Raw genomic sequence first — 27,505 nt, 5'->3', positions numbered from 1 at the left:
TAGCTTTCTATGTAATTTTATCCATCAAAGAGGCCAGATTCTAGTTAAACCTGGAAAAGGCCTCAGCAAGAATACAAGATGGAGGAAACTCTTCACTGTCTTTCCTGGTGACCTAATGCCTGTATTTTAAAAAAAATAAAGCCCTTGGTCATATCCATAACAAACCGTGATAATTGTGAAACCTCAGTAACCCCCCCCCCCCACTCTATCCCCTACAGACAAAGAGAAGCTTAAACCAGGATTCCTAAGTGTAGATAAGAACTTAGACCCCTTTTTCCCAGGTGGCTGTATCTGCTACAGGGACTTTGAAAAACACAGAGTCAGGATATTCGATCAAAAGACTAACGGGAGGCGGGTTGAAATGAATTATATGGTCTGTGCCTTTAAGAACTAGCCTCACAAAGTAAGAGGAGCTCTCCTTCCAACCTCCCTGCTGTGCATGAAAGATGTGGAATCCTTCCCTAGCCTCCCTGCCTAGGCTTGTAAACTTATAATACACCTTGCTTTTGCATTCTGTACCTAAAGTCTCCAGTGGCAGCTTTGGGGACGCCATCTGGGCATAACACAGGCCAGTTTGGGCTATAGAGATCCTTTTTCAAAACCAAATGGGATGGAAATATGGTGGCACACGCATTTAATCTCAGCACTGGAGATAAAAGACCCAGACACAGTTTCCCCAGAAACCCAAAAGAGCTGAGGAAAGAGATATCTTAAAAATGAGTCAGTCCCCCTTCCTGGAGAGGGTAAAGACAGGTGTTTTCAAAAGAACAAAGTCAGGATGTCTGGTGGTAACTGATTAACCACAAGATGACCCTCTCCGGAGATAACATGACCAGACCCCGGAGAGGAGTTGTAAAACTCCTGACAGGGCAAACAGATAAGCTAGAATAAGATAAAGTCCAGGCCCAGGAAAAACTGGACCAATCAAGGATGGACCCGTACTAACCCCCTCCCCTCTAAGAAATTTTATGGGTTTTGCCTATAAAAACTAACTTTCCCAAGAAAGAGTAACTCCTCCCTGCCTCACTGCGCTGAGACCAGTGAATGCTTGAGATGAGTTCCCTGTCATGACTTGTAACAGATAAACCTTGCTTTTGCATTCTGGTATGCTCGTCCTTGGTGGTCTCTCTGGGGCTTACAAACTGGGCACAACAATAATCTGTCCCTGCCCTGGGTCATTAGCACTAAGGACAATGAACTTCCGCATCAATTCACTCATCTTAATCATTTGATCAGTCAAGTATCAGTCAGAAATACATGTTTCTAGTCATTGTCATTTCAGTTTTAGTGTAAAACAAGTATATGGAAATGTAGTGCTGCAAAAGAATAAGAATGTTTTTGATTTTATTTAAATTTTATTGCCATATATTCATTATCTGCTCTCCCGAGCACACCCTATAGATCAAAATTAAAGTTTGCCTTGTACAGTCTTTTTTGTTTGAATGATGATATTTAAGACCTTAACAAATGAAGTTACTACACACACACACAAACACACACACACACACACACACGCACGCACGCACGCACGCACGCACGCGCACACACATTTCTTATTTTTCTCTTCATGAACTTTCAAAAGCTTCTATACAATAAAAGAGACAACCAAGTGGAGCCAGTCCACAGAATTTGAAAAAAATCTTGTTCTTAACATACCATACGTGACAAAGTATTAATATATCAAAAGTGAAAGAAAACAGTGAGAATTTTAAAAATCCAATCAACAAATAGGCTAAGTAGACAAAAATTTCTCAGATGAAGTGAAAATAATAATTGCCTTAGTTATGTTTCTATGACTATGAAGCGATATCATGACCACAGCAACTCTTGTAATGGAAATTATTTAATTAGGATGGCTCCTTTATAGTTCCAGAGGCTCAGGCCATTATCATCATGGCAGGGAGCATGGCGGCATGCAGGCAGACATGATGTTAGAGAAATAGCTGTATACAATAGGAAGTCGACTGAGACACTGGGCAGTATCCTGAGCATAGAAAATGTCAAAGCCCACCTCCACAGTGACATACTTCCTCCAACAAGGCCATACCCACTCCAACAAAGCCACACCTCCTAATAGTGCCACCTCCTATGAGATTGTGGGGAACCAGTTACATTCAAACTACCACACCAATAAACATGAAAAATGCTCAGCATCACAGGTCATCAGAAAGAAATCCGTATTTAAACTGCTTGGAGATCCCACCTTCACAAGAATGGCACTCATAAGAACAACAAATAAACAAAACAAACAACAGCAACAACAAAAATAAAGATAAAAGAGAGAGACAAACAAATACCAAAGGTTTCCATGGATAAAGAGAGAAGTGGTGAATGTACATACTGCTGATGGGAGTGTATATTAGTTCAGCTGAGGCAAGGAAATAGAATATAGAGGCTGAGGAGGTTCCAGACATGACCATGTAAAAGGAGGCTTCTGAGGAAGCGTCTAGAACTCATAATCTACAGGAGCTGCACTGAAATGGGAGCAGTTATCCAAAATGGCCCCTTTCTATCACTTTGAGGGAAGGAGGTACTGTGAGAATGGCCCATAAAATGTTGCCTTGAAGCTCCGCTAGCTCTTTTTGTGATCTCTTGGCTCCAGGTCATGGTTGCCTTCTGAGGACAATCATAGAGCTTATACCGCTCTTAATTAACTCTCTCCTTTTGTGTTCCTGATACAATCTAGGGGTCTTGATGGGGTTGTTTTCTCACCAGTTCAAGACATAAAAGGCACAACAACTCTTTAGCACACAAGGAGCAGGGTTGAAATCCCGAACGCCTCAGGCAGCCCCAGACAGAATCAGCAGCTAAAAAAAGGTGCTTATTGGGGTTGGGAAATCATGAATGCTGCAGGCCCACGGGGGGGGGGGGGGGGGGGGTGGGGGGGGCAAAAAAAAAGACTGCTGGAAAACAGGGGGTCTCAGGAAGCTGTAAAACAGTTTCTTCTTGTAAGGTGGGGTTTCTTTTTTGGTCTCTGAAGTGTTTTTCTCTCGTAATTTAGGGCTGGACAGTTGGTAGAAAGACAGGGTGATTGATTGGCCCACAACTGTTGAATAGCATGTCCTGAATTGGTCTTGAATTTGTTGAAACTGTCCATCATCAAATGCCTGCAGGTGGAAGACAAAAGCCTACAAAGCTTTTTAACAACCAGCTGCTTGTCTTAAGTCAGAGGGCAAGGAAGATACAATACAGTACCTCTTGGAAAATTATCAACTAGCCATGACCCCTTCCTTCTCTGTCTAACTTCCGGTCAGTCTGTCTAACTTTCAGTCTCTCATTCCCTGGTCTCAGAGGTTACCCTTTCCATGGTTAGGAGTGCTGCGGAATGCCTCAGAGTAGGATCATAACAGTAAACAAACCTGATCAAGACCCCTAGACTGTATCCTTTCCATTCACATGTCTCAGGGTAATTAATGGAAAAGAGCCACGAGAACTTGGAAATTCCAGGGCCTTCTGGAATCAGACCCCTCCCTGTAATATAGCCGCTATGGTAATTAGTATGGAGGTTCCTAGAATATAAAATTAGAACTAATAAGATACCTTACTGTACTAATGGGACATATTGAACTAAAAGACACTATCTCAACGAAACACAGTAATTGCGTATCATTGTTTATCTTGTTGCTATTCATAATAATTTTGTGTGCACACACACACACACACACATACACACACACATAATATACTACAATCCTATTGGCTCAATTTTGCCTCAAATTCATCTTAATCTTCCTCGTCACTTGGTAAAAATGCTAGGATTCCAGGGGTGATCTACCACACAGGACATGAGACTGTGTTTTGAAATAGTAGTGTAAATTGAAAGTGATAAAATGTTAATAACCAATTTTTTTTTCTGAAACACTGATCACTATAATATTTGAAATACAGAAAATAAATAAGGGAAATCATGTTAATTAATGAAGGCTATACTTTTTATGTTACATCTGTGGAACTATTTCAACACTATTTTCTTCCTACGGGACAGAGAGTTCTCCTTCTATCCTTGAAAATACTGAGTAAATCTGGCAAATGGACACATGGAAGCATATTTTAAAATAGAATAAGTTTACAGAGAAAAACCAAGCTGAGAAATTCAAATAATGGTTATCTTTGAAACTAAAATTCATATGATTTGCTGTATCCTATAAAAGTATGATATTGTTGGTTCTATGTATAACATACACTGCTTGTCATGCTACCTCTAAAATATTTATACTTATTAGAGTCACATTTATGCAACATAATTATGTGACATCTATGAAAAAACACTAAACATTTATGTTATTTAATAAAGTTTTTTAAAGGTGATACATGCAGTGTTTGGTTTTGTAAAGGAACACAGAGAAGACACTAAAATATTCTCTGAAAAGTTCTAACTACATTCCAAAGGAAAAAAAATTTAAATACTTTAAAACTACTTTTCACATATATTATTTAAGTTTAATATCTACATATTAATTTCAATCTGTAGTAATGCTGAAAATTTTTTAAATGTAAATGAGTTTTATTTAATGTATATCTCATTTACCTTTTCCTTGCTTTCTTAAAATTCAGCCTCGATCTAAAAGAATTTGAATTCAAAACCTAAAATTTATATGTAAATATTTAATGTACATTTATTCACTGCATATTTGTTTGTACATAAGCTAATCTTTTGATTTCTTTGAGTGTGAAGGGAAAAATCACTCAAATCATTTTATCATAAATCAATTTACAATCAAAACATTGAGAAATAGAAATGTCTTTTCTAACATATCCTTCTTTTATGAAAGGAAAACAGCAATAAAAGACAAGCTTGGGTAGGTGACAGCTTAAGTAGATCCTGCCTACTGTGGGTCCTTTGTAATAGTGACTGTCTACAACTGAAAGTCAATTCATTGTCTTACTGGAAATGTGGAGTTAGAACAGACAACAAGGAAGCAAACAAATGTTGCAACAATCTGGGAAAACATATGTTGAATGTTTTCTTTTAAGATCTTCAATGGAGAACATACACACTCCCTCCTATGGGAAACAGAAGAATCAAGTTGCATTAGACAATTTTCTAATTAGTTACTGTCCACGGAGACACAGGGAACGTCATTCGAAGAAGAAATTGGGGTTATTCCAAGGGAATTCAAAACAAGAAGAAATAGTTATCTTTGTGTAGCAAAGAGCTTAATTGAAAGGAAAGTATTTTGTCAGTTTCCAAATGTCAGCTGTGTTTTTGCTCAAATAAATGTAAACATGAAGCTAAAATATTTGTGCAAAGTTTTATGTTAAGTTTTAAACAGAAGACAATTAAAATCATCAGAGCATGCAAAGAAGTGTCAGAAGCACAAAGCAACCATAATATTTTGCTTGGTTAAAAACCCAGTGCAAGTTATGGATATGCCCTCTTTTAAATATGAAAGTGCATCTTTCTTCTTTCTTTTCAGCTATGAAATGTTAATATATAAGGGTTATTTTCCCCAGAGTAGGAGAGAGAGCTGCATATGTTGAGTTAAGATCTGTGGATCTGGTTAGCTGGGGCTGAATAATTGACTGTGATTAACAAGATAACAGAACCACTGCCGTGAATCCTTTCGATTTGCTGGGATAATTGATTCTGGACAGCTGGGGCTAAGAAATTAGTTGTGATTTAAAAGAGACCAGTTTCATTGTGTTGAAATCTTCTGGAAAGTGTTTCCTCAGAGTGAGCACACAGAAATGTTCCAGAGACCAGCAAGGTTGTACATATTTCAGGAATGTGAGCTTGGGGGTGTTAAGTAACCCACATGGTACTACTGGCTTTGAAAGTGTTAAGAGGTCATGGAAAGCAACTGATGCTTGGCACTATGTGACAGGACTGAATTCCCTGAAGAGATTCCAGGGGAGACTTTTGGAGAAAGTGAGGCTCAGTTACAAGAGATCCCAGCATTTTGGAGATGCCAGTAACATGGGGAGACTATCAAATGCTATAGCAGGTGTGGAGGAGAGCCAGACTAAAAGTAGGGGGCAATCTGTGTGGATTCTGAGGGTCCAGCCACAGAAGTAATCCAGGATCTCTCAAGGAGCTCAGGAGATTATGAGTGGATCCTAGACATTGGAAACTGAGTTTATTCACACAGTCCACGGTTGTAGCTTGACTTTGCCTTGTTCAGATCCTGATTGTGCCTTTGGCTTTTTTTCTTGAAGCAAGAATGTCTGTCTTTCTTTCTTTTTCTTCTTCCTTCCTTCTTTCCTTCCTTCATCTCGTTCCTTCCTTCTTTCTTTCATTCTTTCATTTTATAGGAGCCTACCATTGACACTTACACTTTAAAAGAGATTTGGGAGTTTTATGGAGACTCGATTTCAGAAAAGATTGAATATCTGGAAAGAGACTATTTTTAAGATGTACTTGTAAGGCTGTGGTACCTTTTAAGTGTGTGAAGGTTTTTATATTATAATATGAATATGAATATTATATCTTGGCAACATCCAGAAAAAGTTATGCTTAATAACCAATGTCTTTGTGTGTCAAATTGACATGGAGTCAATTGTGCCTGCTGGTTTTTATGTCAACCTGACATAAGCCATAGTCCATAGTCATCTGAGAGGAGAATATCTCAACTGAGAAAATTCTTCAATTGATCTGGCTGTAGGTATGTCTGTTGGCATCTTATTAATTAGGAAATGATGGGGGAGGGTCGAGTCCATTATAAATGAAGCCACACCTTGGCTGGTGGTCCTGGGTTCTATAAGCAAGCATGCTAAGTAGACCGGTAAGCAGTACTCCTCAGTGGCCTCTATATAAGCTCTGCCTCCAGGTTCCTACTTGAGATCCTGTCCTGACCTCCTCCTATGATGAACAATGAGGTGGAAGCATACACCAAGTACGTTCTTTTCTAGTCAATTTGCTCTTGGTCATTGTGTTTTATTGCAATAGTAACCCTAACTAAGACATTACTCAGCCACTGTGCCTGTGTTCAGCCTCAAACTATCATATCATGTGTTCTACCACTACCTATGATTCCAGTTCCACAAGACCAGCACCTCTGACCTCCAACAGCACCTGCACTCATGTGTGATTTCAATGACTCCTTTATGATACACACCTAGACATCTTAAACATTGCCTACTCCTTTTCAGTGAAGGATTGGTACTCCCTGTTATTATTACAATAAGAAAGCTTATCTCTAGGCAAACACTGGGTAAAGAGTTAACCTCTGTATTGAGTCTACAGCCATATGCTTCCCCTGGGAACAAAAAAAGCAAATCTCCAGGTCTACACCACAGTTCACCACTATCAACCTTTGTGATGTACATCCTCTGTCCAGAATGGATTATTCTCTCTAGTTACAATAGAAGTACAATGTTAAAGAAACCAAGTTCTCTATTTTGGAGTGGAAATAAATATCAGAATTTCAAATTATATTTTTGTAAAAAGGTAGGCATACAGCCATTTACAATATTTTAAACAATGCAAATTTACTATTAAGCATGGTGTTTACATTTTCCTACATATTTTAAATATCCTATGTCTATAATTTATGTTGTGATTACTTTAGTTATATGGGGGTAAATTAATTGGGGATTCTTTCTCAGATTGATAGGGCAAATCACGTAACAGTCTTCCAGTGGAAAGTTTAGTTGTTTGTCATAACATGTATTTGTTTTATTATTTGTTTTATTTCCCATTCTAGTCTCAGCTTATTGCAGTTACTGAATGAGACTCTTGCTTCAAACAAACAAACAAAAACCCCACATAGACAGTGAAATCTTTAGCTTGATTTAAAATAAATTGTCAACAGAAACAAAATCCCAGCATAGATGTAGAAAGGCAGATTTGTAACCCACCACTACTTGAGGAGCTATTGGTATTAGATAACTGTTGGGACAAAGAGAGTCATGTTTTATTTACTTAATTTCTGGTTGTTGTTGTTGTTATTTATTATGTGATCACTAGCAGGCTTTCTATGTGCCACAGCAGGCCCCAATATCATAACTAGCAGGGCAAAATGAATTGTACTCAATGGAGAATGAAAAATAAAAAAGGTCATCTCCAAGTTGGGTGGTAAGGGATGGGGCATGGGAAAGTTGAAAGTGGTAAGGAAGGAAATGACAAGTATAAACACATTCAAAACATATTGTATGAAATCCTCAAATAATTAAATATTTTTGAAAACAATTCAAGGGAACAATTGTGATAGAATAGTATAGTAATTAATGATACAATTATGACATATTTGTCTCAGAGTGATGGATTTCCTAGTTTGTTTCATCTGAGAAAGTCATTGGTTTTTGTTTTGCTTTGGTTTTTGTTGGGTCGTTTTTCTCATTATTGGATTCCTGAGATTAAAATTTTTTCAGTGTTTGAATATGCAATCCCACCTTTCCTCATTAAAAAAAAAAAATTCCAACAGTACAGGGAACCTTTGTGTGAGACACAAGTCACATTTGTCTTGATGATTTTCAGATTTCTGTTATTCTCCTTTTTCAACAATTTCAAATTTGTAATTAAATGTAATTAAAATGTCATTATCTTTTCCCTTTGGTGAGTTGATTCTTCCATGTCACACCTTTCAACTGCTCCCAGGTGTCCTCACTCCTGAAATTAATGGCCCCATTTTCATTGATTCATTGATTATTGTCTTACACACACACATACACACACACACACACACACACACACACACACACACAATATACTGAATGTGTTTGTGGTTACCTTTGTACAACATGATTTCAGGTCTAAGCACTTGAGTGAAGTTAGGCCTTAGGGCTGCCACCGCTCCCCACAACAGCCATAGACTATTTGAGGGAAATCTGCTAATCTTGATGTATTGTGGTTGCAATTGTTGCAGTTGATTCTTGTTTTGGTTTTTCAGGAGATCACATGAAGCCCAAATTAATTTGTATGTGAAGATGGCCTTGAACTTATAACTGTTCTGACTACAACATTTAGGTGCTAGATTAAAAACTTGAGCCTCCACACCTGAGGAAATACTATATTTTGATTTAAATTTTTTAATACTTTTTTAAATTTAATTTAATTTTATTTTACAATACAATTCAGTTCTATATATCAGCCACAAATTCCCTTGTTCTCCCCCCTCCCCTTCCCCCAGCCCACCCCCCATTCCCACCTCCTCCAGGGCAAAGCCTCCCCCAAGGCCTGAGAACAACCTGGTAGTCTCAGTCCAGGCAGGTCCAGTCACCTCCTCCCAGATTGAGCCAAGCGACCCTGCATAAGTCCCAGGTTTCAAACAGCCAACTTGTGCACTGAGCACAGGACCTGGTCCCACTGCCTGGATGCCTCCCAAACAGATCAAGCCAATCAACTGTCTCACCCATTCAGAGGGCCTAATCCAGTTGGGGGCCCCTCAGCCTTTGGTTCATAGTTCATGTGTTTCCATTCATTTTGCTATTTGTCCCTGTGCTTTATCCAACCTTGGTCTCAACAATTCTTGCTTATAAAACCTCTTTCTCGCTAATTGGACTCCCGGAGCTCCATCCGGGGCCTAGCTGTGGATCTCTGCATCCAGTTCCCTCAGTCATTGGATGGGGTTTCTAGCACGACAATTAGAGTGTTTGGCCATCCCATCACCAGAGTAGGTCAGTTTGGGCTATCTCTCGACCATTGCCAGCAGTCTATTGTGGGGGTATCTTTGTGGATTTCTGTGGGCCTCTCTAGCTCAAATGGCTGAAAGACATTTAAGGAATTGCTCACCATCCCTAATTATTAGGAAAATGCAAATCAAAACAACTTTGAGATACCATCTTACACCTGTCAGAATGGCTAAGATCAAAAATACTGAAGACACCTTATGCTGGAGAGGATGTGGAGCTAGGGGAACTCTCCTCCACTGCTGGTGGGAATGCAAGCTTTTTACAACCACTTTAGAAATCAATATGGCACTTTCTTAGAAAATTGGGAATCAATCTCCCCCAAGATCCAGCTATACCACTCTTGGGCATATACCCAAGGAATGCTCAATCATACCACAAGAGCACTTGCTCAGCTATGTTCATATCAGGATTGTTTGTAATAGCCAGAACCTTGATTTGAAATTTTTATTAGAATGCAGTTACTTAGTTGATAGTTTACTATTTAGTTTTAACCTCATTTCTAGGTTTTAACCTGCATTACATTTGTCTCCCCAGTTAAGGGAAAGCTCAGAAACTCAGACTGTTCTCTACCTCTAGAATGTTTTGGGGGATTTACTTGCCATATTTCTGTGTTCACATATTTTGATATGACTTATTTTAGTTGCAGACACACTCTTAGATTTTGTTGAATTTCTTTACAAATATTATTTTGAATGTTTTAGTAAGAAATTGGTGTATCTTTCATTTAAAATGATGAGTTGCTGGGGTTGTAAGAGTTTGGTGTTTTCATCTTCATAGGCACTGAACATAAGGATGATTTGCACACTTCAGGACATACTTGAGTCTTCTAGGGTTTACCGGCCTGTTCTAGTGAGGAACAGTTTTCTTCACACAGCCTAGGCTGAGATTCTGAGTGAAGTACCTGGCAGTGTGCACAGAGAAGTGTGACCAGTTGCAGGGGTTGTGAAAACCATCATCAGACAGAGACTGATTATAGTGCTTTGGTGCTGAATGACATCTGTAATGGAAGAAATAGCTTGTTGATGTCACTGGAGACTACAGAGTCATTATTGAGATAGTGGGGCCACTTGACCTGGTTCTATGCAAACAGGGTATCCATAGGCAGATAAGGCAACTGGTGACTGATGTGGCTGGCCTGGGATCTTAAAAATCCACACAAACTAATTAAAATGTCATTCTCCCTTTTTTGATTCTAGATGACTTCAGATTGTTTTGCAATCAATTCCCTCAATATTCTGTATGATGCAAGACACAAATAGGTTCTCTAGCACAACAGTCCACATCATTCAGAAACATATGGGTTGACCTTTGCCCTTTCCCATAATGAATATCCTTGCAGTCAGAAGGTATTTTTGTCAGCCATTCTCTGTGGATTTTAATTAAACTTTTATGGAGATTTTGTTAAATATTATTGTCTGTCAGACTGATATAACATCTCAGTTTGGCTGGAGAATTTGCACAAGGCAGCATTATCTACAGGTAATTGTGAAATCTGTGTTTTCATGGTAAAATTAAGGGTTAGAATTCTTCCTTCCAGTACTTTTCAGAGATTACTATCTTCAAACTCTCAAAGCAACCAAATCTTTTATGATTGTCCTATCAAACATTTATATTTTTTTTAATTTGGAATGCACTTCCAACTTTCCTTCTTAGATGCTGCCAGCTTTACCTTATCTAAACTTCAAATTTCTTTTTTTATTAATTGCAGTACACATTAGTCTTCAGATGTCACTGAAGAACAAGCCACTTTAAATCTACTGAGTAATAGTGCCTTCAGCAATGGCCCACATCTTAAAATTGAAAATTCGGTGATGGTAAGATGTTAAACACATGATACATCCCAGATAGTGTTTAATATTATGAAGAATGTATGAAAAAATTTGGTTTGGGATTCAAACATTATTAATACTCCAAATTAAAAAAATTGATTAAATCAAAACTAGCAAATTCTAGTTTAGAGATAAACCTCTGCAGGCTGGATATTTATTGTATGATATGTGCTTATATGACATGTATCATATATCTGTCTATTACTAATATTTTTTATAAATAAAGTAGGATAGTTAAAATGATATTTCCATTACTTACACTTTGATTTAGATTTAACATTCTATTCTGAATTTTTTTCCTTAAGTTTTTAGCTCCAATAAGAAGATAACTTTTAAGATGGGATTTGGGATCATGGTGTAAAATAATAATATTATTAAATCAACAGTGCCTCTGAGTTTCATTAACTCATTACTTTCTTATCTTCCTTAGTAAAATCAAGATGAGAAACATCATATCGGTGTCACCAGATTATTTAATGTGGGGCAGTCATATTGACATCATTAGATTATTAAATGTTGACAAGCCATTTTATCAGTTATTTATCTTATTACCTGCAAGTGTGTGTATTTGTGTGTGTGTGTGTATGTGTGTGTGTGTGTGAGAGAGAGAGAGACAGAGAGACAGAGAGACAGAGAGACAGAGAGACAGAGAGTCCATGTAGAGATCATAAAACAACTTTCAGGAATTTATTCTCTGCTTCACCAGGCAAGTCCTGAGGATAGATCTCAGGTTATCAGTTTTTTATATTAAGCTGTTTTCCCAGCCTAATGTGGTTCATTGTAGATATTAAAAAGTGTTTATTTTGTCAAATGCCCTTAGTCTGTCTTTTAAATTTGTAATATTTAAATTTTAATGACATTTATGTGTGTCTGGGCAAATACATGAAACTCCATTCTATGGTACTGCCTTTCCAAAAGTTATCCAGTGTTGTTACTTCTATATTAATCAAAGCAGAAAAAAGCTTAAATCAATTATATCATATTTCTCTCTCTATTTTTATATATATATAATGTCAAAATATTAATAGATTCACTAACTTTCTGATATTAAACCTTAATGTACTAGATATATGTAATGATAGCATATTTGTAAATGCTAAATATTGTTTCATATCAGTTCCTTGCTGTAATTTAAGAGATCATAATCAATCACTCATTAGATATATTTATTTATTATAGACTCTCAGTGACATCAAGTGACCTGTGTTTATGTAAGTGTATAAGAATTTTAAAGGTGGCACATAATGTTTCCAATTTATCTCCGTGGGGCCTGGAGATGAGGCTGCACAGCACAGCACACGTGTGGGTCTCAGAGGATGACTTCCTGTGTCACATCTCTCCTTTCACCGCTGGCATTTACACAGATTTTCAGGCTTGGTGAAACCTGTCTTTAACCACTGGGCCATCTCACTGCCCCACATAACTTTGAGATTAGGAAGCTATATAAAGTTCAAAAATTCAGAAATTTTTATAGAAATATCAGACTAGTTAACAGTTGCTTCATCAATAATAAAGCAACAAGGCACCCCCAAAAGAAAAGAAAAAATAATCTTTGCAGTATACATGACAGATATTTATATCTATAATCTATATATAGCTGTAAAATTAAGTACCATCTTCCAAATTATCCAGATATTAAGTGATCCAATCAATTGAACAGACAGTTGTCAAAAGATGGAATACAAATGTCTGATGACTTTTTTAAACACGAGGTTGTGTTTAAAGAGATTGTGATGAATTCTCATGTATCATTACACGTCTCACTGTCCCAAAGTTGTTCTGCAACCCACAGCTAGCTGACATGAAAGGTGGGAAGATCAGAATGGAATTGAGCGGGGAAATTACAGATTGAGCACCTCTACATCTCTAGGAAGAATGAGGAAATATAGAGGTGCTAAGTATTTCAGCACACCATCAAATCTAGTCTCCCCGTTACTCCTGGCTACTGTTTTGCTCGATTCTGACTCTGTGCGCTGTGATTCCCTTCACTCCTTCTTTGTTCATGCCGGTCTGTCAGTGTTCTCCACAACAGAAGTCTGAAGACACTGAGTTCCACCATCAGTGACAGTGGCATCAGCAGCAGTTGCGACAGCGAAAGTTAGATTTAGTTGCCAGGAAGCAATAAAGGCAAAAGGAAACCCTATGTGGATTAACGATGAGTATACACAACCTCAACATCCTTTAAAATATACATCTCTAATTTTGTTATTTTATTTTATTTTTGCTTTCTTTATTGGTAAATATATATTCCAAACTATATACACTTTACCCCCAAAGGACAGTGTGGAAACCTAGTGCAGTAGAAACTTCCTGGAATCTATGAGGGTCAACCTAGTGAGGGCTGCGAGTATTTGAGGATACAGAGTCTGAACTGGATATCTTTAGTAGGCAGGCAAGGCTTCCAGTAGGGTAACTGGGTTGCATTTGGTTGAGTTGTTGGACAAGAGGTTCCTATGGAGATTTCCAAACAGCAAAGGCTGATGTTAGAACAAAGGGTCTCTCTCCAATAACTAGGAGCAGAGAACCTTTTCCAAGGACAACATTCACAGAGCTCATTGAATGTAGAGAGTTCTAGCAGGTGATTGCGTGGAGCCTTCAGGCCTACCTTATCTCTTTTCATGGAAAGTACCCTGCAGGCTACAGAAAGAAACTTGGACACCAACCCAGTCTGAAAACCCTCCACCTAAGATCTGTCCTGCCTTTAAGATGTGCTGGGGCATTGGTGGGGCAGCATTTGTGCGAGTGGCCAACTGATGTCTGGTTCAACTGGAGGCCCATGCCACAAGATGGAGTTAATACCCATCCTGCCAGGAAATGGAAACTGGATAGGAGAGATCTAGAGAACAATGAACACAAACTGGAGGAAAGTGGAATGGAGACTGGGTAGCCCAGAGACCTAGCGTAGAACTAAGTACAACTGGCAAAAATGAAATAAAATAAAATAAAATAAATTGATGAAATGATTCCTAATGATATTCTGCCAGAATCATAGGTTCAGTGCCCTGCCCATTTGTCTTCAGAGAGACTCCCTCTGGCAGCACATGGGAGAGGGTTGCAGAGACCCACAGCCAGACATCATGTAGAGAAAGTCAATATTGGAGGTGTCCATTGTGACCCTCCCCTTGGAGCTAGGGAACCTCAATGGAAGAGTGGGAGGAAAGATTGTTGGCATCTGGGGGGATGGAGGACACCAGGAGAACATGGCCTGCTGAATCAACTAAGCAGGACTCACATGAGTTCACAGAGCATGAAGTGACCAGCACAGGGCCTGTATACATATACACCAGATCCTCTGCATAGAAGTTAGGGCTGTTAGCTTGGTGGTTTTGTGGGACTGACAATAGCCTCAACATATCTGCAGAGGACCTGTGTGTATCTCTGGCTCTTTTGCCTACTCTTGGGACTCTTCCTCCTGTTGGGTTGCTTTGTCCATCCATGATACAAGGTCTTTTGCCTTCTCTGATTGCATCTTGTTTTGTGGTGTTTGGTTGCTGACTCTTAGAGGCCTTCTTCTGAAGGGAAACAGAGCATAGTGATCCTGGGGGAGAGGAAAGGTAGCAAGGATGCGGGAGGAGTAGAGGAAAGAAAAACTATGGTTAGCATATATTGTATGAGACAAGAGTCTTTAAAAAATTGTGAACAAGAACTTTGAACACAGAGTTTATGTAGAGCAAAGAAATTCATCTTCAAGTTATCAGGAGAGAGAAAATGGCAATAAATTAAGAAGCTAGAGTTTGCTGACACATTTTTTTTTGAAAACACAATCTAGAGGTACTCCTCAACTGCATTTGATTTGGCTATATGACAGGGAATAAACTGGCCATGTAGAATTTGACCACACAGAAATTGCTATCCTGAAAAAATAATGGCAGAAGCCTTGTGGAATAGGTTTAAGATAAAATAAAACAATATTATTTAGGAAAAAATAATTAGTAGTTGTTGAAGGAACATAATGTGTAGATATGTAAATTTTAGAGAGTTCTACTTGCCCCTGTACTGGACTACAATAAGTAAGCATGGAATGATGCTATATGAAGGGATGAAAGATTATTAGTAGCTGTAAGTATCTCTACTTCTGAAGGCATTTGGAGAGCCTAGACTGAGGTAAAAAATCACTCAAACAAGGATGGAGTCAGGGAAGGTGGCAGGAGAAGAACATCTTAGAAGAAAAGAGACAGGGAAGAAAAACAGTCCCCTGATACTACCTGAACCCACTGTTCTTAAGTAAAGAAAAATGGGAATGTCTTGTATAGCCTATAAAATACAATTAATCAAGATCTGCCTCCAAGGTCAAGATAAAAATAGAACAAAGCAATGATGCAAACAGATCGGTAAAATGGGGCAATGAAACATTTAAAGGTAATATAGTATAAAAATTTATGCCAATAAACAAGGACAAGATTTGCACAATTCTCAAGTCTAGTAATTTATGCTGGCTGTGTATTTGCTCTGATTTACTTTCAATGCTTCCTGCTTGATGTCTACTTCAAAGATGTATGAAGTTGCCACTTTTTGTTTTCCTTTCTTTAGAGTCAGGATCACTCAGTATCACCCAGGCTGCTCTTATCCTTTAGGGATCAAGCGATCGTGCTGCTTAGGTTTAGAAAGAAGCTAGGAACGTAGATCAGGCATATGCCAATATACTTGACCTCAGACGCTGTTTTTAAATAACAGTCTTTTAAAATATTTTGTCTAAATTTATTAATGTGCCTATGGTGTTATGACTTATGGTCACTGTCAACCAACCACAAATACCCTTTAAAGTTAAGTATTTAATTCATATTTGTTATCATCTTTAAAGTTGTTTCTGTCTTTTTATTTTTAACAGAAAATCAGAATGGCAGTTTAAAGACCCGGGTTTATGTGTACACAATAAAAGGTTTCTAGAATGAAATTCATGGATACCTGAAACCTGGAAGCTATCAGAAACCATTTTCTACAGAAATGAAGCTTTACCCCAAATATGAAGAAGAAGATATGTGTATATTGCTTAAAGAACTGTAATGGACTGTGTAGGAGAATGAACAAAGGTAAATTAATAAGAAATGAACAATGATTTAATGATTTATCTTACATTTTAACTTTTATTTGATCCAATTTCTTTGAAAGGTCATTAAGATAAAAACATAGGGATTAAAAACAGGGAATTGCTCCCATTTTTAATCATTTTGAATCATATGCAGGACATTCTAACTAGAGAGAGAGGAAGGAGACAGGCAGAACTCCACTTTATTCTGTTTCTAATATGTGAAATTCCCAGTCACGGTTGTATTTATACATGTTCTATACTGATAACTTCCCTTTTGAATTTTATTTTGTAAAATTCCCAATATTGAGATTAAATATTTATTACCTGTAGCAATGAGAAAGAGAAGAAAGAAATTCTTGATTTTTCTTATCAAAAAATACAATTTCTGAATAGCATTAGAAGTAAATGAAGTAAGCCTTTCCTGTTTTGAATTTTCATTTAAAATATTGACTTACTGCTTTAGTGTGTGTGTGTGTGTGCCTGAGTGGGCATATGTAAATGTCACTGTACAATACTGAGGAGCTGGTTCTTTCATTCCACATGCCCCTGGCATGTTCTTGAAGTGAGAAATGGGGTAACCCCTATCTCCCAGCCTTGGCATTGTTACCAGCATTTTTACACTTGTTCCCAGTTGATGGTGCTGCTTGGGTAGCTTTAGGAGTAGTGACCCACCTGGAAAAAGGTTTTCAATGGAGGTGTGTTTAAGAGCAGGAATAGCTCCATGACATCCAGTTCTCAATTCCATTCCTAGAGTTCAAGGTGTGAACTTAGCTGTCTGTCCCCACTACCTTTCCTGCCACTTGTTACCATGCTGTTCTTGTCAATATTGATCCTAATCCACACAAGATCTAAAGCAATATATAAAGGCTTTGTTTTACTACAATGAAATTAAAACCTTCCTTTTAAATAGAAAGAAAAGGGGAAATGATGGGAAATATCATTCTGTATGCTGTGAATATGTGTTGCTCTGATTGGTTGATAAGTAAAGCTGTGAGGCAGAATAAGGTAAGGCAGGACATTCTAACTAGAGAGAGGAAGGAGACAGGCAGAACAGAGGAGACGCTGCCAGCCACCACCATGAGAAACAAGATGCAAAGATACTAGTAAGCCACAAGCCACATGACAAAGTATAGATGTATAGAAATGGGTAAATTGAAGATATAAGAACTAGCTAGCAAGAAGCCTGCCATGGCCAAATTTTAAAAATAATATAAGCCTCTGTGTGTTTACTTGGGTCTGAGCAGTTGAAAACTTCCGGCTACACTTGCCTTTGTCATGAGGTTTTTTTTTTTTTTTTTTTTTTTTTTTTTTTTTTAAGATTCATTTATTTATTACACATCACAGTGTTCTGTTTGCATGTGTCTCTGCATGCCAGATCTCATTACAGATGGTTGTGAGCCACCTTGCGGGTGCTGGGAATTGAACTCAGGACCTCTGGAAGAACAACCAGTGTTCTTAACCTCTGAGCCACCTCTCCAGCCCACCATGAGGTTTTATCACAGCAGCAAAAAGGAGACTAATACAACCAGGTTCTAGGGACAGAACTGAGGGCACCATGGTTGAGTAACAGGTGACGTTTCCTACGGAATCACTTCAACATCCTGAAAGTAAACATTTAATTCTTCTTATAAAGTGTAAATAACAGACAATGAAGGCATGTCAAAGAGAATGACACAGATTAAATGTATGAATATACATTTTGTAAGGGAATAGAAATGATTTATGACAGCTGAAAATATTTTAACCAACTTAAGATATTACTTATCAAAGATAAATTGTTTTATTACATGACTTTACCAGCATATATATTCAATAACTAAACAAAGCTATCAATAATAAAAAACAGTGGTTAAAATAAATACTGTAGGAAGCATTAATAAAATTTAGAGATGGTAATATTTCCAAAGAAGAAAGAGTTGCTCACACACTTTTGTGTATTTTCTCAAAAGTGGGTTTTTGAAGACTGCAAGCACTCCTTCAAAAGGACAATCATTAAAATTATTTGAATCATACTAGTATGGTTTTACTTAACAAAATCACATATTAATGGAGGCTTTTAAAAATACCAAATATTTACCTTTAGGCTTCACATGCAGGTGAATGGGGATAAGATTAAGAATACAGTTTTCAAGAAATTTAAATAATTATACTTCATTGCTTATGGTTGTATCATTAATTGAAAATATTATAAAAACATTTTAGCATAGTTAAATATTCATAAGTATTTTGTCTTATTTATGAAAATTAGTTCTTACATTTTTGACAAAATGCTAGCTTTCTGTGGTCTGTTGAATATACATTCATTCTCTATAGATTATAGTTCTTTAGCAAATGTACATAAATTACAGATAGTAGAATTACTTAAATTATTACATTTATGCAGCAACCTGAGGTTGCTTAATTTGGGAATTGCTGTATCTCAAATTTGACTTGATTTCACTCATTTGTTAAGTCTCTGTCATTCCATTTTAATACTTGTCTCTATCTTTTCAGATTATTTTTATTTCCAGGTGCTGCACTGTTGAGACATAAATGTCAACATAGTATTTATTTGTTAGAAATATAATGACATTTTATGTATGTATATATAACATGTAGCTGTACAGAGAGCTATGTATATATAATATATATGTGTATAACACACACACATACATGAGAAAGAGGAGAGAGAGAGAGAGAGAGAGAGAGAGAGAGAGAGAGAGAGAGAGAGATGTGTGCTTAAATATTTACTCATTACCTATTGGACCCAATTTCAATAAACTATTGCAGTAGGGGAGGGTTTATTTGGTTCCCACTTCCACATCTCAGTTCACCATCAAGAAAGTCAGAACAGGAATTCAAGCAGGGCAGGTACCTGGTGGCTAGAGCTGGTGCAGAGGCCATGGAGGGGAGCTGCTTACTGATTTCCTCATGGCTTCCTCAACCTCCTTTCTTATAGAACCCAGGACCACAAGCCCAGGGATAGTATCATAATTGACTGGGCACTCTCCCTTTAATCGTGGATTAAGAAAATGCCCTACAGGCTTTGCGACAGCCCCAGCTTATGGAGTTGTTTTCTCACTTGAGGCTCCCTCCACTCTGATGACTTTGATTTGTGTAGATTTGACAGAAAACTAGCAGGTACAGTAATATAAAACAAATAATGGGAAATTTTCCTATATTTGTGGTGTTGAAAATAAATGATCCAAGAAAAATGCTTCTAAAACAAAGAATAAAAAAATCATGAACTCGATGTCCCTTACAGAATTCCTCCTCTCTCTCACTGATTGGACTCCTGGAGCTCAACCTGGCGCCTGACTGTGGATCTCCGTATCTGCTTCCATCAGTAACTGGATGAAGGCTCTGAGATGACAGTTAGGGTATTCACTAATCTGGTTACTAGGGTAGACCAGTTCAGGCACCCTTTCGACTATCGCTTGATGGGAAAACGTACAGAGATGACCAGCAACACTGGTAGAAACCTAAGAACTGTGGACCAGTAGCTGTGGAGCCCCAGTGGGACTGGACTAGGTCCTTTAAATACTCAAGACAGTTGTTTAGCTTGAACTGTTTGAGGGGCCCCCAGGGAGGAGGATTAGGCTCTGTCCTTGGTGCATGAGCAGGCTTTTTTGAACCAGTGCCTAAGGTGTGACACCTTGCGAAGTCTTGGTGCAAGGGGAAGGAGCTTGGACCTGCCTCCACTGAATATACTAGGCTCTGCTGACTCCCCATGGGAGACCTTGACTTGGAGGAGGTGGGAATGGGGGGTATAATGGAAGGAAGTCTGGGGACGGGAAGAGAGAGAAGGGCGGGGGGGTCTGTGGTTGGTATGTAAAATGAATAGATTTTTTTTTTTTTTATGAAATGCGGCTTCCACAGCTTCTAAATAGAGTTCCACGTCATATATAACATAGATTTGGCGATTCACCATGTACTGTCAAAAACTGACAAATAGAAAAAGTGTAGTTCATAGTGATCAAAGTTTTTTTCCTTATTTGCCTTTTCAAGATACAAATAGTAAGTTAATAATAAAATAGATAAAACTACAAAATGTAGCGTGAATACACATTTTTTTAGCACTTAGGATGTGGAGGCAGGTGGATCATGAGTTTGAGGTCAGCTAGAGTAATATAATGAGTTCCCAGATACCCTAGACTTTGCTATCATATCATACCTGAACAATCCAAACAATAACAATCATAATCATGTTAATTATAAAACAAAATTTAGGCATGGAATTACACCTATTCAAGATTTATAATCTACTTTTATAGATGAGTTGTTAATCAGCCAACATTTTAGAAATATTTTTGGCATTATAGTATTTCTTACTGTTTTAATACTTACTTTAAATAAAGGACTTCCTTATATTGTTTATTTTTATGAAGTTGTTCACAGCTACACATGTTTGATAAATATAATGCATGCATTTGACTTAATGACTAATAAACCTTACAATTCTTTCATTCATTAGGGAATCTCATTAAAATTATGGTTTTCATACTTTGGGATATATTATTAAAAAACTTCCTGTAGTCGGATGTTTCTCTGGTCCTACATGGCCCTGAGGTCAGGGCAGATTTCTCACACCCATATCCTGCAGCCACTTGGCCCCAAGTAAACACAAAGAGGTTGATATTCATTATAACTCTTTGGCCATTAGCTCAGGCTTAGTAGTGACTAGCTCTTACACTTAAATTAACCCATAATAATTATCTATGTTTAACCACATGGCTTGTTACCTTTTCTCAGTTCTGCCTTGTCCTCTTGATTCCTCTGTGCCTGGCTAGTGATTTGTACCATCTCTTCTGCCTCTCCTTTCCTCTTCCTTTCTCTCCCTTTGGAATGCACCACCTAACCTTATTCTGCCTCACCATTGGACAAATGGCTTTATTTATCAACCAATCAGAGCAATACAAATTCATAGCATAGAGAAAGATATCCTCCAGGATTTTCTCTTGTCTGTCTAATCAAAAAGGAAGGTTTTAACTTTAACATAGTAAAATTATGTATAACAAACAGTTATCAAGCAAGATGAATAGACTAGATATTGTAACTAGTCTATTTGTATTTGGCAGAATGAAAGAAAATACTCTATCATTTATCTTATTTCTATGATATCTAATTTATCTTTTAACATAACCAAGGAAAATTATAACTATCTAGCCTTCAACTACTCAAAGACCTCAGAAGGATATAATATTAACCAAGTAAACAGGAAGTGCATTATAAACAGTTTCCAAAAATCTAGAATGACAGAGATGGCTGGCTGCCTAGACATTCACGAAAAGTTCCTCTGCAATATTGGGACATCCATTTCAGCCTATGGGCCTTGAGTTTCTCAGTTGTTTCTCCCTGTATCCTGTAGAATGTCTGAAGAACTTGAAGAACCATCTTGCCTTGTTTTGGCAAAATTTAAGACATTCCACAGCAATTTCCATTATAATGATTTAAAACTTTATCCACAAAATATAAGTGGTCTTTGTAATATTAATAGCAAAATGGCCTGATAGTATGTGCCCCAACTTTGGGTGTATTTAGTCTCTGTGTGGCAGTAATTCTATTATTTATTCATCCCTTAAAATCAAAGGGAGAATCTCTGAGCTCTTATGAAATTCATATTTTACTGTGTTAGTCTATCTTTTGTTTGTATGGGAATTTGTATTCATTAAAAAAAAAACAGTCAATTAACTGTGTCAATGGTATTTCCTCGGGTGTTTTAAAGTCCTTGCAAATAATTCAACTTTGGTTCCCAACACCCATATCAGGTGGTGTCTCCCAACTGTATCTCCATCTCAAAGGGATCTGACATCATCTTCTGGCCTCCCTGGGCATAAATACACATAAATTGCTCACTCACGAAGACATGCAAGTCCACACATAAATGAAAATAAAATAGTCTTTTTAAAAATTGAAAAAAAAATATGCACAGGAGGTTAAAGGATCCACGTACTTTCTTTCAATATACACAATATGTTATAATATCAAATTAAAACTAAAAAAAAAAAAAACAACAACCTTTACACTGTTCAATGCTCTTTACATAAGCTTGTATAAATTTCTTAGTTTTGAGAGGTCAGGGGTGGGTAAATACCTTCAACTTCAAAAATGCAGTAAAAGCAAACTCTTTTGATTGATGAACCGACATACAAAAAGGTAAAGTAATGCCTGACTTGATTAGCTCATGAAAAAGTATACTCCAGATTACTGGTACAGTGATTTAGACATATTGTCTTGGTTGTATTTTTATCAGATATATGTTTTAAATCATAAATGTATTTTCATAAAGTTATATCATTAATTACTTCTTTATTAAAATTCAATTTTTGCTAACATGTGGTTAATGGGATTACTTGAACATCAAGCAATCTCTGCCTCTTCCTCTGTAGTAGGATCTATTATCATCTCAGGAAATGGATGAAGTGTGTAACTGTAGGTTTTATTTTCTTTCTTCTGAGGGTAGTCATAATAAAGAATGTTCTCCAACCTCGTTTTAATAAAATACTTTTTATACTTCCATTGAACCTGAAGTGTGCTTATCCTGTGATGTTATTGAACTTATGAGGGTAAAGTTAACAAAAGGATTGTTACTTTATGGTTCCTATGTAATCATCAGGGTTTAGCTGAGGTCACATGATCACTGCGATATACATAGGATATAGATGGATTTCTAAACTGCTTTCCAAAATTCTATGTCGCTGAGAAAGAACTAGTAAGAGGAGGGGAATAGTGAGATTTCATTTAGAAGAAAAGCTAACACCCAACCTAGTAAATCTGGTAAGTATCAATTTTCCTAGGCCATAAAATATGTGCCATGAATCTTTCTTCCTTTGGGATTGTGAGTTTAAATGAATACATAATAAGAGTGATATTATATTATTATTTGTTCAATTAGATTTATATATTTTTGGTTTTAGGAAGAGCCCAAGCCAATTTTAAATTCAGGGTATCTACATATTAAGGAATAGACCCAAATTACACTAATTCAATGAAATAATTTTGAAACATACACTCAGGTCATTTTGAAACATATTTATAAGTATTTATCTGTAACTAGAATTTTGATAATAATATCATAAATATGGTCACTATTTATTGAACTAACTAGTGGTTAACAATAAAAAGTACTAAAGAAAATAAAGTGCAGTTAATGCACTTATATTTAACTTTTTAAAAAAAATTTTTACACCAGATAGAGAAGAGCCGAATGCTATAATACATATTAGTCTAGGAGAAAAGATTGATTGGAAAACTGTTATATTCATGTTGTTTGAAATACTATCTTAAAACTGCTATTCAGAGAGCAGTCAAAATGTGTAACTCTTTTTTATATAATTTTGCTTATTAAAAATTGTAGCAAACTTTCTTTTTTTCCCTAACATAATTACTTTAATTAAGAAAATTTTTATTCAGTTTATATACAAACCACAGATCTCCTTCTCTTCCCTTCTTGTCAGACTATCTTTCAACTGCCAGCCCACATAATGATATAGAGACTTCTTATTGATTATGAAAGATCAGATTATTACTTAGGATTGTTCATAACTAGCTCTTATATCTTAAATTAACCTATTTATATTAATCTATGTTCTATCATGTGGTATTACCTCTCTTCCATCTTGCACCTCTAGTTTCCTTCCCCAGTCTCCTGGCTCTTCCATGTGCTTAGATTCTCCTCATCTTCCTTTCTCTCCCTGGAAATCTTGCCTATGCTCCCTGCCTAACTATTTCCATTCAGCTTTTAATTATACCAATCACAGCAACAAAAAGGAAATGTTTTAATGCTAAATAAAAAGGAAAATTTCTAACTCAAGCATAGTAAAACTATATACAATAAGAACAATATCATGGTAGAATTACATTCCCAATGTCCAGTCCATTTATTTGTATTTGGCAAATTCAGACAAAGTATTGTATTATCTATCCTATCTCAGTGAGTCCAAAGTTTGTACCTAATTCATTTTTTATCCTAACTGGCATTGTCAACACAAAACTATCATTTTTGACCTCAAAATATTTTGTTAGATACATAATTTAATATTTTTTGTCTCTCAACTTTATACACTTTATATCTTCTATGTAATTTTTGTATTTGATTTGGTAACAAGGAAAAATGTAATGATAACTGTTTCATCTTCATCTTCATCAATGACCCCAGAAGGATTTAATATTACCCAAGTAAACAGTAAGGGTAGAGCAAACAACTTCCAAAACTCTATAAATCACAGAGAGAGCTGGCTGCCTGTACAGTTTCCTAAGGTTCCTTTGTGAAGTTGGGTCATTCATCTTGAGTCTAGGGCTAGAATATCTGACAGTCTTTTCTGTGATGAAGGAATTTTGAAGGACTGTCCTACCTCATCTTAGCATAGTTCAACAGTCACCTTTTGTGCCCTTATTATCTATTTTGGACAGCATACTATTAGCATTCAAGGCAAAGAAAGTTTCTATGCCCAGTTGCTAACTCGCCACAAAGAAAGCAAACTCCTTATGGAGGTTCTTTGATGAGATTCATCCCTTTTTGGAGTAAATTGATACTGCTGTAAGCAGATATGTTTCACTGTCATAAAAAGCCTTGTTTAACTTGTTTAAAGATGTTTAAAGCATCTGAAAAGCTATATTGTCTAGGTCTCTGAAATATTTGAAGACTACCTACTTATTTAAAATATATCTCATTATGACCTTGAAAACATACCTAACATGACTACAAATTTGATTATTATAGGTGACTTACTACTGCCTGCATTTCTTAATTATCATATATGGTTTATAACAGTACCTTTCAAGGACTAGAAGCTTACATTACAATTTACTACCTAGGTACTATATCTTAAACAAGAGTAGGACATATATAGAGTATAACAAAAATAACCTTAAATTTTTATCATTATATAAAAGTATCTTAATAATACAAATATATATGAAGTATGTTCTAACAAAATAACCTTAAATTTGTATCAATATACAAAAATCTTTACCACTGTAAAATATTTGAGACTAGTTTTTTTTTTAAGTAGATTAAACAACCCATGTTTTATCCCATCATTTCTATACTTTATTGCCAATTTTTACCCTTAGAATGAGATCTTGAATCTAGTCTTTGTTTAGTTTTTTTTTCTGATAATTAAAAATAACAATTAGCAACCAGCCCCATCCCAAATAATCACAAATATCCAAAACCCACCAAAAATTGCACATTTCACCCTTGGGGATGTGGGTGTCATGTTCTCTAAACTGCTTCCTGTTGTCTGAAGGCAAGGTCATCTTTAGGTGACCATGAGAAAATTGGGGTAATGTTTAAGTCCTGGGATAGCTACCTATATTATTTTTTGTTTAGTTTCTATGTGATGGGAAAGTGCAGGGCTTATCTGAAGTACAGACTGGAGTACTGCAGGAGGCTGGACCATCTCAACTAGCAGCTTTGAAGTTGTTCTGGATGGATGTAGAGTTTTGAGGAAGCTGTAACAGAGACATTTTTCAGGTGGGATCACTTGGGTTACTTGTTTTTATTAGTGTCTGTTCCTTTTTTCTGAAAACAGACGAACTTGTAAAGGTAACATATATATCTGCATTAACACAAGTTGAACTATGCAGTGTGCACAAGTGAGTTAGTGATTTTTTTTCTTTGTTTCATGTTTGAGCAGTTAAAAATCATCTGTTAGCTTTATAATTTGTTTGACTGTATAAAAAAAACCTCTATCCATGCCATATGAATGGATGGTATATAATAAGTCATTAGGACTCTATAGCTAACAAGATTTATCATGTCTCATCCAGTCTCAGATCTGTTCTCATAGTAGTGGAATCAGCATATACATCAACTGTCCCATAGTCTTTCTTGGTTTCTTTCTTCATGTTTCTAGCCAAGATTTTCAGAAGTTCTTCCTAAATCAAAACTTTATATTCTGAAACTATCTTAATGAATTGCTGGCATATATAAAAGAATTTCAACATAATTCTTTCAACCTACTTAAATAATAAAGATGGATCGAATGTGACAATTTTAACTCTACAATACCTCTGTGTCTGTCCTCTACCCGCCTTTCCTCTTCTGCATTGGATGCACAGGAAAGAAAACCTTCCACCGTTGTTTGGAATCTACTTTTGTGTATCTATGTACATCATTTGGTATTTTAAAGGGAATTAAAAGGATCTTGTATTAGGGGAAAAAAAGAGAAGGGGCAAGTAAGTTACTCATTTGAGAACTAAGGGGTTGTTATTTATAAAGGTGAGTTACTTTTGTTTCTTGTTTAGATATTCATTTTATTTTATTAAAATAGAAATGAGAATAGATCTTGGTAATGGTACCTACTCAGCTGGTATGGGTTCAAGTGGTCACTTCTTGTGGTCAGGGAAAATAAAAAAATAAAAAATCTATTTTAAATGTCTATTATTAATCTGGCATCCACTCATTAAAAAACAAAAACTATAGTTAATCATTCAATGATGGTTATAACATCTTTGCATTGGCAGAAAGAGTCCTACAGGAGGAATTTTTGGGACTTCTAGTATTCTGTATGTATGTGTGTATATGTATGTGTGTGTCTGTGCATGTGTGTCTGATTACATGTCTATTTTCTCTCCTGACCATCTTAATCTTATGTATGTCCATGTCTTCCTCTTTGTTTAATAATATTAAGCCTCTGTTGAGTGCCTACCACCGTTCAAGCACTTTGGACGTAAACATGAATAAAATATAACTCAGAAATCAAGAAATCTATAGTGATTCCACACACTAGAGGATGGGTTAATGTTTGTGAATTGAAATCTAGCAATTCTAGTCAAGATAACATGATAAGAAGAAAGTTCCATGTAGTGTATTATTTTATTTTTAAACTTGGCCAGAAACCCCATCCAAGGACTGAGGAATCTGGATGCAGAGATCCACTGCTAGGACCCGGGTGAAGCTCCGGGAGTCTAATTAGCAAGAAAGAGGAGGGTTTATATGAGCGAGAATTGTTGAAACCAAGGTTGGATAAAGCACAGGGACAAATAACCAAATGAATGGAAACACATGAACTATGAACCAAAGGCTGAGGGGCCCCCAAGTGGATCAGGCCCTCTGAATAGGTGAGACAGTCGATTGGCTTGATCTGTTTGG

The sequence above is a fragment of the Peromyscus leucopus genome, chromosome 11 (genome assembly GCF_004664715.2).
Source record: "Peromyscus leucopus breed LL Stock chromosome 11, UCI_PerLeu_2.1, whole genome shotgun sequence".
NCBI classification, from domain to species: domain Eukaryota; kingdom Metazoa; phylum Chordata; class Mammalia; order Rodentia; family Cricetidae; genus Peromyscus; species Peromyscus leucopus.
This window is presented reverse-complemented; position numbering follows the sequence as displayed.